We start from the raw sequence: 15,395 nt of genomic DNA, 5'->3' as shown, positions 1-15,395 counted from the left end.
ATCTGCCGGTCACAGATGCTGAAAGTGTGGAGAGCCAGTTACTCTTTACTAAAGAAGCAGAAATGTGCCTCCTGTTATCTCCCAGTGCATCGTACTTACCCTACATGATGTGTTTCTAGATGGTAAGGCAATATTGCAGTGCCAGGTTCAGGCTTATAAACTGCACACTGCTGTAGCTCCTGAGGCTAGCTGCTGATGTCCAGTAAATCCTTCCTAAATGATAATATTAAACTGTTGTTTCTGTGTGTTTTTAATATAATACCTATAACATGTGCAAACAGAAGCTTTGAAATTGTTTGTGTGGCTTTCTGGTAACCTGTTAACTACATCACAGAAACACTGCAAGACCTCAACTCATATTAAATGATAATTATAATGAGATATTAATAAATTGGAACTTCTGGAGGCTTTTCTTTTGCTTTTCAATGTTTCACTGGATTCTCGGGGGGATTTAACCTGAATTTTAAATTTAATCAGCCTCTAAGAATGTGCTTTTTTTGCTTTGTCGTTGTAGTATTGAAGTGTTGCTTAGAGGTTAAAGAGCCAAGCCTGAGCAATTTGATTAAATTTAGAAGGCAAAGTTGAATGGAAATTTTTTTTTTCCATTGCTGAAAAAGTACAAGAGCTGCGTCCTTGTAAAAGCTCCAGTCGCTCCAGCGAAGCTGTTCAGTGGCTCTGTATAAAGGCCCGAGGTTACGATGGACAGCATCCAGGTGTGAAGCTGTGAAACTGCACGAGTGTGAAGCTCGGCCATGTCAGGAAAAAAAACGTATGAATGCTCTGTAAGCCTTGGATGAATAAATAAAGGTTTAAAAATAGCCTGCGACAGCCACGCTGCACAAATGGGCCGATTCATTATCAGTACAGTGTGAAATCACTGGAGGTAAAGGTGTTGTCATAATGAGCATCTGCCTGTAGCAGCCCTGGAGAGCACGCACATGACATACACTGCAGTTGTAGTGTTTTTCGTGCAGTGGAAAAGGCGGAAATCTTCGTAGCAGCAGAATTAATGTGAAAGGATCCAGTGACATATGAACACTCTGTCGCTTTAATGGACATTGATTTGCAGGCCAAGCGAGCTGAGGGGAGAGCAGCATAAAATTGTCCGGCTCTGCTGGATGAGTGAAATATGAATACATTACTGGAGCAGAATATATTGTTGAATCCATTATTCCACATTTGCCTGCCATTAATGCCATGCAGAAAATATTCTTCTGCTTTATCCACTGGTCCATGGAACTTTTCTATATACGGCACAGAGAATGACATTTCGAATATGAGTGTATTCCTCATAAAGTTTGCTTTTGTCTCACCTTGTCACAGAAGGACATGGCTGCTAAGGAGCTTAGGTGAAGCAAATCTGTAGAAGAGACACCTTACTGCTATCTTTGCGTCATTTAATCTTCCCTTTTTAACCTCAGTCTATGTCACGAGTTTCCTTAATCTGTTTTGTTTGAATGACTCCAATCCTTTTACTACTTTCTTTTCTTCACATTTGGATTGCCTGACTGTTCACTGTACGCAGTCTCTCTTAAGAGATCGAGTACACGGCCTCTGTTTCCTGACAAACATACTGTATCAATACCCTTTACTCTGGTGCCGCTATCCATCACATGACTCGGCTGCGTGCTCTCTGTGAAGGTTCCCGGAAAACAAGATGGATAGCCATCTCTGATCCTCTGAGTCACCCTTTGGTTCTCCCATTAGGGGCTTCTCTTAGGAGCATGCAGTTCCATTCGAATGATAAAACCAATAGATTGAAGGTCTGTCACTGCGGCAGAGACTTAAATCAGTTGAGATACACTGTTGCGGACTATTACGAGATTGTGCATCAAGTTTGACCAGAGGACATTCGGCAGCTGGTGCTGCTGTAAATGATTGCCAGGAACTGCGTGATGATTATGGCTCCTTGCGGGACACAGTTTGCTGGAGAAATGCTTGGAGCAGAGCTGGAGAAACACCTGACCATTAATAACCTCCTGTTGTTTTGACCTAGTGGAATGCATTGTTTATGTGTGTGTGTTTTCTTGGAGCCCCAGAAGGCTTGTGGTTGGTCTTTTTTATGGAAGCAGTTTTCACGTTAAATGTCTTGTTCAATCGAGTCTGGCTGCTACTGCCCCACTCTTTCATCATTCACCAACACACACTTCTGGCAGTCCACATGGCGCTGAGAGCAGTGGCAACTACTCCAGCAGCTATCAGGAAACATTATTGCCCGATGGTGGACTTTGTGCACCAAAAGCTAATCTTTTTTCTGACTGTAACTTTCAATGTGTGTTGTCCTGATACAATCACAACTTTTGCTACCACAACCATAAACAGTCTTCAGCCTGTATTTAAAATGTGTTTGGTTCACTACACTAAATAGTTTTTTAAATAGACTCTAAATATAACAGATGTTTTTGTGATTGATAAATCATTATCCTAAAAAAATTTCCTTAAACTGGGAATCTCTCCATGGGTTCACATACTGGACATGCTCATTAAACACGCCTTGAATTTCCCCGCTTCTTAAGCACACCTATATAAGTATGCATGTCAGCTGGGCCTGAATTTCACCACTGCTTGGATTCATGCTGCATGCCTTCTTCCAGCCATCTCTGTGCAGTGGGTTTCATTTGTCAGTGTCCATTTATATGCAGTGTGTGTGTGTGGTGATGAGACCTTGTTGTTTCATCCCTTTTCCTTAGCAAGAGCACAGAACAGTGAAAGGAGAAAAAGTGGAGGGGAATAGGAATGAATTCAATCAGCCTTGTGTGAAAATTGCCAGCAGGGCTGAGCTGAAACAGAGAGCGAGCCAGCAGTCAGCAGTGAAGAAAGACGCGTGCTCATGTGGTCATCAGCAAAAGGAAATGAGGAAATGGAGCAAGAGTGCTCAGGAGAGGTCGCAAGGAAAGAAGTGTGTTTGTATGAAGCAGTGTAATGTTATCAGTTATATTCATGGGGGACAGAAGAGATTGAATCCTTCTCAGTGTTTGAAGAAAATAAAGTGATCATCTTTGGGATGGCTTTGAGGAGATTCCAAACATTGCAAACAAAATGCAGCATGTTTAGACATCACAGAAAGTATTTAAATATCCACTAGTTTTTATAAGTCTCTGATATAGAAGTAAAAAGCTCTTTGACTTAATTTTGTCATTAAATGCACTCAAAAGTTAAGTAATCAGTATTCTACATACAAGTTATGTAGAATAAAAAGTCGAGAACTTTTGTTGAATTTAAAGGTAATTACGGGTAATTACTTTACCCGTAATAATATAAAATAATAATACAAAGTTGTTTTTTCCAAAGGAAAGCAATCAATTGGTAAATGGCCTGTATTTGTATAGCGCTTTTCTAGTCCCTAAGGACCCCAAAGCGCTTTACACAACCTATCATCCACCCATTCACACACACATTCACACACTGGTGATGGCAAGCTACGTTGTAGCCACAGCCACCCTGGGGCGCACTGACAGAGGCGAGGCTGCCGGACACTGGCCCCCCCCTCCTTTCTGTGACCATAAAAGTTGTGATTCATCATTTTAAAAAAAAAAAAAATAATAATAATAATTGCTTTGCTTTTCAAACATAACAGAGTTCTTTGTGCTTTAAGAGTATAATGCAGTTGGTTTAATAATCGTCTAAACCAGCGGTCCCCAACCTTTTTTTGCGTGCGCCACGGATCGGTTTATGTCCGACAATATTTTCACGGACTGGCCTTTAAGGTGTTGGTCTAAACAATGGATGCAAATCTAATGCTGTCAAAAAATCAATCCACACTCACAGTCATTTGGCCAATGACAGTCCATCTTAGTTTTTTCTCCGTCTCACGGAGTTTCCAGCTGCAGTTCTCATGTTGTTAAAAGAAGCAGAACTCTGTTGCATGAAGTGACAGACAGCTGCCAGCCTCTCTGTACTACAACAGTCCAGTGTGTCTCATTCATCTGAGGGAGGTGAATTATAAATGTCCTGTTTATGTTTAGTACATAACAGATACAGAATGGTGGCTAAAGAAATACAGATCGATATGGAAGAGATTAAATATTAAAGGGGGAAAATAGGGAAGATTAAGAACAAGCACGTAAAACAGTTTTAAAGTGACATAATATTACAGTTTATATATATATATATATATATATATATATATATATATATTTTGTTGTTGTAGAGAAATAAAAATTAGAAGTCTGAAATTACAATCATTGGTCGCAGCCACATTATGAATCCCTTTTTAATGCAGCCAAATCTTATCAAGCCAACAAATGAAGGTCGTGGTATTTATTTTAAAAATAAACTTTCTGCAAACGGTACACAGCGACTGATATCGAGACATGTTTTCTGAAACACGCTGCTGTGGTTTTCTTTCACTGAGGGGGAAAAAAAGTATTTTCTTATCTTGGTCCCGTCTTACTTTTATTCTGGGTCAATCACATTCATGCCTGTAACCAGTCAAGGACTTCAATGCAGAGGAACTGTTTTTGAACTTTTGGAGAACATGCAAGAGCCGCAAATCTAACCTTTTCTGCTCTGGAACATTGGAGCTGAACACTGAGTTACTGTGACAGTTCAGGCTGAGATTTTTCTCTGCTCAGGTTCACAAACTTTAGTGTTTGTCTTCGGCCTGTGGGTTTCTATTTAAAGTCCTCGCGGCATGTGTTTTTGGATGCGCTGATGAGGGGTATGGTGTTTGCATCTGTCCATGTTTTCGTTCTGATTTGGGTGACCCACTTATGTCGCTGAAAATTGGTTTATTTTTGGGTCATATCACTCGAGAGCACTGCCATAAAGACAATATAAACATCACACACATCACACTTGGAAAAAATGCAATAAATTGTAAATACTGTCAGCGATGACAGTCTAATTATGTTTCTCTGTTTGTATCCCCGTCTCAGCATCATTAATTGTCTGGGGGAACTTGCTGTCATGTAATGTGTAGATTAGCAGTGCAGTTGTCTCTCAGACTGAGTGATTCGAACTTTTCTCACCTGCACGAGAAGATCATGCACAACAAATAAATATTCATAACCAACCTATCAAAACTTACATGCAGAAGAAATATGAAAATGATCTCTCTCTCTGTAGATGTGCTGCCTGCGTACACCTCTCCCTTCCTCTCTGAAACTCATTGTTACAGCGCCTCCAGAAAATTTCTGACTCCCCAGACATTTGCTTGGGGGTATGCAGCTGAATTTAAACAGCTTACATTAAGATTTCTTTCATTTCTTTTTTTTAAATAATTGATATTTTTCTGGTAGGCAAATATTTTGAAACTTGACATTGGTACTTTTGATAAATATTCAAGCCTTTTGAATATTTACAGTCTTGTTATGGTGCATTATTAGTAATTTTGTCTACATGACGGGCACATCGGTTATTTCTTGTAACAATGTATAAGCTTAACTATCCTAAAGTAGGAGGTAAAACAGGATTGCTGGTATTTGTGTTTGTGCTGCCCTCTTTCCATGGTGCAGTCGAGTGTTATCCTCCATAATAACAGCCATTGCATGAACACTAATTGCTGAAAAGCTCTTAAACTGTTTGGTGTTGATATGTTGGCCAATTTGGCTCAGACAAATGTTGCCTGATGTTGACAAGTGAATTTCGAGTTATCTTTCTCAAAATTTTGAGTTAATAACTTGAAATTTTGAGTTAGCGCTGCCAATCAGTAATCTGCGTGAATGACGTCATTTCCTTGTTACCCGGAAGCTGAAGCCCTCAGCTACAAATGCTACAGCTAAGCTACCAGTATTGCAGCCAGTCATGAATGCACAAATTGCTGAGTATTTTCAGCATGGCTTCACAAATGATGAAATCCTTGTGTTATTCGCTGAATCACATGGCGTTACTATCAGCAAACGTACTCTGGAAAGCGCCAATTTGTTGCTAACCATTGGTAGCTCACGATCCGGTTTTGAGTGCGCATTCCTCTGCGCCATATCCTTCCGGGTAACAAGAAAATTATGTAATTCACTGATTGGCAGCGCTAACTTGAAATTTTTAGTTATGTTTGTCAAAATTTTGAGTAATAAGTCAGATTTTGAGAAAAGAACTTGAAATTTCGAGAAAGATAACTCAAACTTTTGAGTTATGGATACTTTGCAGCAGCACATGTTTGCATTTTTGGTATAAAAGTAAAGAAATAGTTGAATTGTGTTTTATACCAACACAAATATATTTTTCAAATAATTATTATTCTTAATATACTTAATTGTTGTTTAGAGAAGCTTCAGTATGAATAGATTAGATTGCTTTCATGCCGTTAAAGAAACACTATGGTCCTGACTGAAGACAAAAACATTATTTAACTGTAATCCCAATATTTTCCCAACTTTCAACAATTTTATTGTGTCTTCTATCAAATTCTGCACATTTTCACAGCTTCCTGTAACCTAACATAACTCCATTACAAGGTGAAACATTGTGTAGCTGAGGATAGCATATGGTAGCAGTAGCAGCAATATAGTTACATGTCCCCATCCAGTGTTATTGGTGAATTTATCAGTTTTATCCACTATAGATTTTTAATTGAAAGCAGACTTCCTTCTCATTTGGATTTTAAGGTCTGTTAAATAAGCACCTGTGCCTAACATTAAACATTTCCCTTTGCAGTAGAACAACATCAAACCTCCCATTTAAGCTAATATAATTTATGATAGTCACTGGTGGTTCTGCATCACTCAGGGACATCAGAGGGCTGTGATATAAAACACTCCACTATTAAAAGAACAGAAAAGAGGTAATTTGCTTAGTCATGACTGCCAGGCCTCACAATACCTTCTGCTGATGTTTTGTCCTTATTTCACATCATTTCTAACCACGCTGCAATTGCACTGTTTGCTTCCGGCCACAATATTTCCCAAATGGCAGAAGCTGGGCCGTACCCACCTGCACCCTGGTGCATTGAAGATGTGCTTTGAACTGTGTGCCACTGATTCACAGATGTGATCTGAATTAATTCTTTATAGAAGCACATCAGTTACCTACTGTAGTTGTCTTGGGGTAGCTGTTTTTTACTTTGTTGCACAAATGATATCTCGTACTATTCCCTCTCTTCGTTTTGAGCCGCGATGGTATTACGGTTCTGGCACGCTCCGGTATCGCTTGGACGTCTTTTAAAAACAATGTTCAAACACACCAAAGCAGCAATTTTTCTCTGAATCGGAAAAAAAGTTCAGCATTCATGCTGCTCAAGTCTGATTGTGGAAAATGTTCTCTGTGTTTGAGCCTAAGCAGTCAATCACGGGCCTTTGTGTCTGCCTGCTCCTTTCAGTTCTCTGCCATCACCCACAGCAACAGCCAGCAACAAGACTTGCATCAGCCTTCCTGCTGTGACCCTGCATACCATTGCAAAGAGTTAGGTTGTAGCAGAGATAAATATGTGGCAGGTAAACCACCCCACACCCAAGATATTTACTCTATGCAGGAATCCAATTGAATAAATTTGAGACAGAGCAGTCCAGAGAGTGCTTTATTTTTTTACCAGAAATATGCATTGGGAGGATCACTTTTCAGCCATCCTTGAGGGACAAACATGGTTGTCTTTTGCCAGTTGAAGGTTAGTGTCTTTCCACCCCCCCACCCCATCATACTGGCTGCCTCTTACATAAGCTATGCTGAGAGGCAAGGAAATATGGGAAGATGAAGTGTGGTTGAAATATCAGATATATGGGTATCCAGTGCAGGTGTGGGAATTGCATATGGAGTGGATATATTTTGTGGATGTATGGTGCTTATGTAAAAGACTAATGGTTCCCTTTGTTTAAGAGAATACAGTATGTGGATTGGATAAAAAATATAGTTTCTTTTACCTTTTTCATGCTACATGGCACTTACCTACATGAACTAAATTTAAATCCAGAACATCTGTTTCTGGTATATATTTAACAATGTGAGCCCTTGGATCCAGTCTAAAATATATCTCAACAGCTACTGTATATGGATTCATGTGCCTTTTAGGGCAAAGTATTGTGTATTTAGTCACTTTTACTTAGTCACTCAAAATTTTAAACACTTGTTAACCCTTTAAAACCGATCGGAGCAGGCACGCTCTGTTTTGCGTAACTATTTTTAAATCCCGGTAGCACTGCAACCATGTAAGCTAGCGCAAAAAAATTTTTTGCATATGAAACCGGAGGAGATGTACTTACATCTTATGCCATCAGCTTGTCCTAGGTCACGGTTTCCTTCCACATATAGCTTTGCAAAAACTGCATAAAAAGCGCTTGCAGCAACACAAACATAATATTCCAGAAACACCTTTGCCGGAAATGTAGTGTTTTACCATCAGGGCCTCATGAGCCTATACTGGTGTTTTTAAAAGTTATCTTTGACTTTATGACTTTCTGTGTCGTTTCTGGGATGCTTAGGACACATATTGCACTGCTGGAAATAGTTTATTTTGATGCATATGCTGCTTTTTTTTTTTTGCAAATTTGCGCTATAATATTTATTTTTGTTTTTCTTGCAGTATATAAAAATTTGTGTATTTCAAAAATAAAACTATGAAGACACTCAAAATAAATTTCCTGTGGTGGGAAACTATTTTGTGCAACTTTTTTGTATTTACAGTTTTGAGGGATAAATCTCTTAATTTTCTCTAACTAGAAATATATGTTAAAAAAACAAAAACGATTTTCAATTTTTTTTGTAGGTTATTGCACCTTTTTGCAATTTATGTAATTACTATGCACTTAATGCATACATATTATTAAAATCTGGGTTATAATTGTTGTGTTGATGTATAGCAACTTGAAATGCTCCCAAAAATGGCACTACAGCATGTAAAAATATAATATAAGCTCTGGCGGACTTGGTTCTATGGTAGGTCTTAGTTCTATGGTAGGTCTTAAAGGGTTAATGGAATTACTTTTGGCTTTAGTGACAGAGGTATAGACTATGTGCACGTTAGCATATGCTACTTCCAGTGCGGAAACTCCTGTGGGGAGCTTAGTTTCCGGTGTCCTATTCGCGCCTTGTTTACGGTCCAAAACAAGTTAAGCAAATGAATGAATCAAGTGGCGATTTACATTTTTCTAGATGTCGTGGGCATTTACCCAATATATCTGTAAATGATGTTCATCGACTTGTCAATATTTTTTCCCCCACGCCTCAGAGCAAAAGAGAAAAGGGATTCAAATGTTATATTTCTCAGTATCTGTAAACAGCTGTCCCTCGTTTATCGCAGAGTCACACTGCTAGTGATCGATGTGATCACTAGCAGTGATCGCTTCTGTACTGTACAGGAGAGACGTCGTCTGCAGCGATCAGGACGCAGGACACAATGTGATGTAAAAAAAAAAAATAAGCATGCAAACTTGCACTAAAAAATCTGCGAAACAGCAAGGTGAAAGGTGAACCGCGTTATAGCGAGGGACCACTGTAATTTTGAAGGTAAGTCACAACAAACCCTTAGCAGCAATCATTCATTTTTTGTGTGGCTTTTTTTCACAGTTTGTTAACATGCTGTGTAGGTGTGTACTTGACTAGCTGATATCGACATAACGGGGGAAACATCTGGTTTGACTATTCTTCACCTGTAGTTTGAATGCTGAACATTTGCCTGTTTAAATCATAAGACCAGTCACTATACAGAGATGTGCTTCTGAATGTGGACGATGTGTCTTCTGATTTTGTAATGCAGTTCTGCTTGTGTTGAGTGATGTAAACAACTGATCGATCTAAACTCTTTAAACGTCAAAATTGATCATTAGATTTCTTTATGACACAACAGTGGTGAGTGTTCCCACCTTCTGCTCTTTGTAACTTAACGCGATCTTTCCATTTTCGAGTTTTGGACATGATTTTTGAGCTACCGGAATGTACAACCCTACATCCGGTCTCAAACCAGGAAGTTAGCATTTTCTCATGCACAGAGTCTATTTTTGCTGTTGGTTTGAAGAAAGAGCAAGATGTTAGCATAAGCAGCATGTTCACGTCTAGTATGCTAATTACTTCATTGAACTCATTATACTGCTTTACCAAGTTACAGTTTTACAGAGCCAGTATCACTGATGTTGACATTTGTGTTCTCCTGTTAATGATCGCTGCCTACATTACAGACTAGCAGAACTGGTCAAAATTGCTGCCTAGTTAGGTTTTTTAACAGCTAAAACTACTAGCTACTACTTTAGCTAGTTGCTAATAGTTAAACTTTAAGGCTTGCACAGGCCAGGTTAACATTGATGATAACTGCTTAATACTGTAACATTGTTGAAACAGAAGCTTCAATTATCTGTCAAAATTCCTGAAAGTGTTGTTTAGTGTTTTGAACATCAGCTACTTGACTGTGTGTCTGTATGCTGTCTGTCTGCTTGTCTTTCGCAGTGCTGTGTTCATCTGGGTGTTGCATTCTGAAACGTCCAGATGAACAAATGTATGTATTCTAGCTGTCCTATTTAGTATGTTCTACTATTCCTGAAATAGGTAAAGTTTGGAGCAAATTTCAGGCCTTCGAGAAAAGACTTGGACCTTTTCATTGAACTTCAAAGTCATACATTTCCTAAACATTTCACTGAATATCATACTCATTTCTCTCTGAAAATATTTACAAATTAAGGAATATTCTATAATCAATTTATACAGAGTGTGGTAAGTAAGTAAAGTAAGTAAACTTTATTTATTAAGTGCTTTTCACAGACAGACAATCACAAAGCGCTGTACACAAATATTAAAATATTAAAATAAACAATAAAATCAATAGACATTATATACAATGTAAAATGGTACTTCATAATTCTGACACTGCAATTGTTTTAATACTGAAATCAGGCAAATATATTAGTAAAGTGCAAATGAGCCACAAATGGCACCTGCGTGCTTGTGTAATCTTCACATACGTGTGAGTTCTGCTGCTTGTGTATGAGCAGTGTGGCTCCATGTGCATTTTATCTGTTTGTCCCCCTTCTTGCTGAAGAGCAGAAAAGTGGTCTTGGAAGAAATTTTATTTCCTCAGATCAAAGTGGATCATCATAATCGCACAGTAACCTGCCGTGCTCCGTAGTCCCCGCCGCAGGCTTAGCCGCGAAAGGAAAGCTCCCTATTCCCAAACCCCTATTCTGCTCTGTGTACAAACACCTAATCCCATTTGTGCAGAGTTAAAATAACTGTGCTCAGCTGTGCTCTTACACCTTTCAGTTTTATTATGGAATTAAGAGACGCTGGGTAAGAACAACATCCCATAACCAGCAGCTCACATATCTTGCATTACCTTGTTGAAATATTATATGCAACAGAGCATGCAGCTTATTTAATATTTGTTTGGGTGCTGTACAGTCAGCTAATAATAACTCTTTCACTGAATAAATCTGTCAGTCAACAATAAGCTAGCAGCTTGTTTTCGAGGCCTGCGGCCAGACTGAGCTTATAGGATACATTTCTGTGACTGCTTGAATTATTATATGATTAAGAAGACGAAGACATCTTTTTTTTTCTTTTAGGCTGAAAGGAAAAACATAAGGTTCTTTTCTTGATGTGTCCCCACTTTTTCATAAGCCAGTATGATAGTTTTCTTTCTGTAAAAGCTCTGCAATTAGTCTTTTTTTAGCAATACATAACATTCTGGCTGGAGTAATTGGATTCAGACTTGGATGGCTTTGGCAAAGGTCCAAATGAGCCCAAACGTCAACAGAAGCCCTGAAATTTGGGTGTTTTTTGTTTTAAAGTGTGACACAGGGCAAACAAATCAAATCCAGGGGATCATTAGGCTACTCTTAATGATGTCAGCCTTGTGGTATTCAGGCCTTTTCGTTGAGTCCTTGCATAGCTCACAGCTGCCTAGGGGCTTTATTTTACAGGCTTCAGTGCTCCTCTCTGTCCATCAGCAATTAAAGCAGAAAAAGAGCCTCATCTGTGCCTCTGAGGGGGAACTGAAGACATCTCGACAAAATTTTCAAGTTTTCAAAAAGCACTTTAAATGATGGCAGACAAACAGAAATGTAAAATGACGTTTTAACTTTGTTCTTTGTACTTTCTGATGTTTTTCAGGCCTAAGAGACAAAATATGTGAATTAAGTAAGATGGGCTTCATTACCGCCCCAGTCCATTATGCAGTATTATTTAGGGGTCAACGAGCTGGCTTTTAACAGTGAAACTATTGATCCTGGCAGCTTTGACTCTAATCAATATCGTCCTGGAAATGGAGATCTGTGCCTGGTGAGACTGGTGGCTGATTTGTCGCTGTAGAGATTTAGTGATGCATGCAGAAACGGCATTTTTATTTACTACATTTTTTCAGTGTAAGGTCAAATAAAGGGAGGCAATTTAAAGGAGTAAACTGTAGATTTGTGGACTCTGGGAGGGTTGATTTCTTTAACTTCATATTTTCATTTGACATTCAGATTTTTGTAAATTCGAAGTGAGCTGTCGATATGTACAGAAGCCAGTAGATCCATTTTTATTTCTAAAAAAATACAAATAATTTTAAAAAGGCCAGTAGCCAAGCTGAGTTCTGCCAGGGGACATGCCTATTGTTCTTTCTCAGGCTGAAAAAGAAATGGAAAACAATGAAATCTGAATTGATACTATTTGTTTTTCACATGCTCCGGCTCATCCTGCCAAGAAGGTATTTTGAATTCAGACAGTGTTGGCCATAAATGCTTTTCCTTCAAACCGAGACCCCCTTGGATTTGGTTTGGGTGGCATCCTCTCTAAACATGAGCTAGAGAGAAAAACGCGTGTGCCAGTGTGAGTTTGCACATCTTTGCGCTTGTGTGCATACATGTTTTGTTTGTACACAAAGCAAATATGGCAGGTGCAGCACATTGAATATGATGTCCCACACACATGAAAACCATGTCACCAGCAGGAGCCCAAGCAGAGGACAGGATGGTTGCACTTTTGGAATAAACAAGTCAGAGCAAAACTGCAAAGATTGTTGACAGCCAAGTTGATTCAAAGAGTATTTTAGGTCAAGAGGAAAACTTGAGCTGCAATATTGCCACAGGGGCAGAATGACAACAGTTTGAAAAATAGTCCAATTTGGTGCAGAAGACTAAATCTGTCTCACAGAATTTCATTTTGGCTGATTAATGTCTCCTTGCCATCCCCAGCACTGCAGTATGGCACAGGCTTTCAATTTCACATGTAATTGACTGTGTGTTTTTCATGAAGCTGCTCTGGCCATTAATTAAGGACATAAAAAAGCAGCACATTAATTGTGGGACAAGTTAGAAAGCCTACAAGCAGTAATCAATTAGATGATAAATAATGAAAAAAAAAAAGACTCCCCATTCACCGCCTGGGGAAATTCAATTATTTATCATCCTCATTTCTTTCCTCGAGGAACCTCTATGTCTGTGTAACAGCTCGGGTAAATTATTGTCTTAACATCTTCACCACAGATAGGCTTGTGTGAGTCAATCCACACACATTAACACATATGCTGCACAGGTGCGTATAGATTTAACACCCATCCACATCCATTATAAAACCAAAAAACGAGCATTATCTCGATCCCAGGCAGAGATAATCTGTCTCTTTCTTCATATTTAGTGGAACACTTTTGACTAACCGGCCGGGCATCTTTATAAGTATACAAGCATAGGACTGGAAGTGCTCCCTTCTGAGCTGATGATTGGGGAGGATGAATGGGCGTCACGGTTGGGCCTGCTGAGCCTCGCTCTTCCGCACTAACAAATAGCCCTCTCCTGACTTAAATGTACCATTATGGCTGCAGTACATGTCCTTTTGCTTGCTGTGCGGGTAATGGAGCCACGTCTCGCTGCTGCAGAAACGTCCTTCAGCCTTCAGTCAGAAGGACGTGTCCAGACACCGGTTCCTCAGAGGTGCAGTAATAATTTACTCTTTAAAATAAATAATATGATACAGAGTTTCTACAAAGTTGCCTTGAAGCATTAACTCACAACTTGCTCAAACTTTACTTTTGGCTCCTTATTTTTCTGTTGTTATCTTATTTTTGTCCCTTTTCCTGCACTCAGCTTTATCTTCTTTATCTTGGTAGTAGCAATACTCTATTTCTCTGCCAGCTGAATGCATGGCTTCTCCCTTTCTCCCCCTTCCTTTTGTATTCTCCAGGAATGGTTTGGCTCTTAGCTGCACACCAAGTTAGATTGCCCTGGAATGCAGGAGTCAGTTCACAAACTCCGCCTGAGGTAGATATGCTTCACTGTGCGTCTGAGGAACAAGTGTCCCCTTGGGCCGGTGGAAGAGCGTGTTCACAGCACGCCTTTTGCTGTGGAACTCCATACGTCTCAGTGCTTGAATGACAGGTCTCTCAGTTGGTCTCCCAATCTTTTCTGTGCTTCTGCAGGCAATTCACAATTATACATAGTGCACTACAAATCACACCATGGTAAATAAGCTGGGCAGACCCAATTGGCGGCCTGCCTCCAATAACTTCCTTTCAATATCTCTTCAATCTGAGTTCATGGTCCCTCATAGCTGAAGAAGCAAAACTACTCAAACAGAAAATCGGCTTTTTCAAAGATGCACAGATGGAAGCTAATGATAAATTATAGCCCACTTTCAATATGTAAATGAAATATTGTTCACTCAGTCCTTTTTTATCAGCTAATGAATCTCACTGGTATTTATTAAAGTTTTCTGTTCCATGAGTATGTCAGAGGGACAGCTCAGGTTGAGATGGTGGATACAGTGTATTGGACGAGGACCGTTGATGATTGAGCTGCCAGGCAGGAGGAAAACAGGAATAGTCATGATCGTGGTGAGTGAATGCTAGAGACAGGGTGAGATGAAGCCAGATTTTCTGCTGTGGTAACCTCTAAAGGGAGCAGCCAAAAGAAGAGGAAGATTGCTTTTAATACTCACAGTGCCGTGATGCAGGCTGTGACTGGGCCAGGCATGACCATCAGTGGACATGTGGCTCACCGATACTGCTGTTTACATGCAGCTTGTATTAGGATCAGTCTGTGTGCACCAGTAGGCATCATCTCTGTGAGTGGGCTGATTCAAGTCAGAGAACACAGTTAGTTATGGCAAAGCACAGGCCGCGCTTTGAAGGCAAAAAAGAGAGAGGGAAAAAAAAAGTTCTCCCTAGGAAAAAACATGCTTAAAAAAAGCAATCCTGAGTGTTTCACAACTCTTCTTTGCAACAGCCACTGGGTGGGTCTTGGGGGAAAAGAAGTCACACATCAGTCACAACCCAATGTCTGAGCCTGCACTGTAGTTTGTCTGCCTAGTCATGCAGGAAATACAATATCTGTGTGGTCACACTGTGCTTTATAATTCCAGTCGATGCTTGAAGGGTAGAGTACACATGTTTTTACAGCAATTTGCAGTTTCACATTTACTGGTACACATACTCACACAAGCTGCTGCATGCTCTGTTACACAGGTGTGAAAAAAGAAAACACTCAAATCGCAAACCGGCTGCACTGCAATTATAAAGCTTGTCATGTAAGAGTGATGCTAATTGTGCAACTTTCCAATGCCGT

General features: G+C 39.6%; 1 protein-coding gene across 2 annotated transcripts in view; it reads left to right on the top strand.

Moving 5' to 3' along the window:
* The window catches only part of LOC102787069 (mannosyl-oligosaccharide 1,2-alpha-mannosidase IA), a 192,029-nt gene that overhangs the window by 129,062 nt on the left and 47,572 nt on the right, over nucleotides 1-15,395 (top strand). The window lies entirely within an intron of this gene.

Source organism: Neolamprologus brichardi, chromosome 11 (genome assembly GCF_056152115.1).
Source record: "Neolamprologus brichardi isolate AB-2024 chromosome 11, ASM5615211v1, whole genome shotgun sequence".
NCBI classification, from domain to species: domain Eukaryota; kingdom Metazoa; phylum Chordata; class Actinopteri; order Cichliformes; family Cichlidae; genus Neolamprologus; species Neolamprologus brichardi.
The sequence above is the reverse complement of the archived record's forward strand: the minus strand, read 5'-3'. Positions and strand labels throughout refer to the sequence as shown.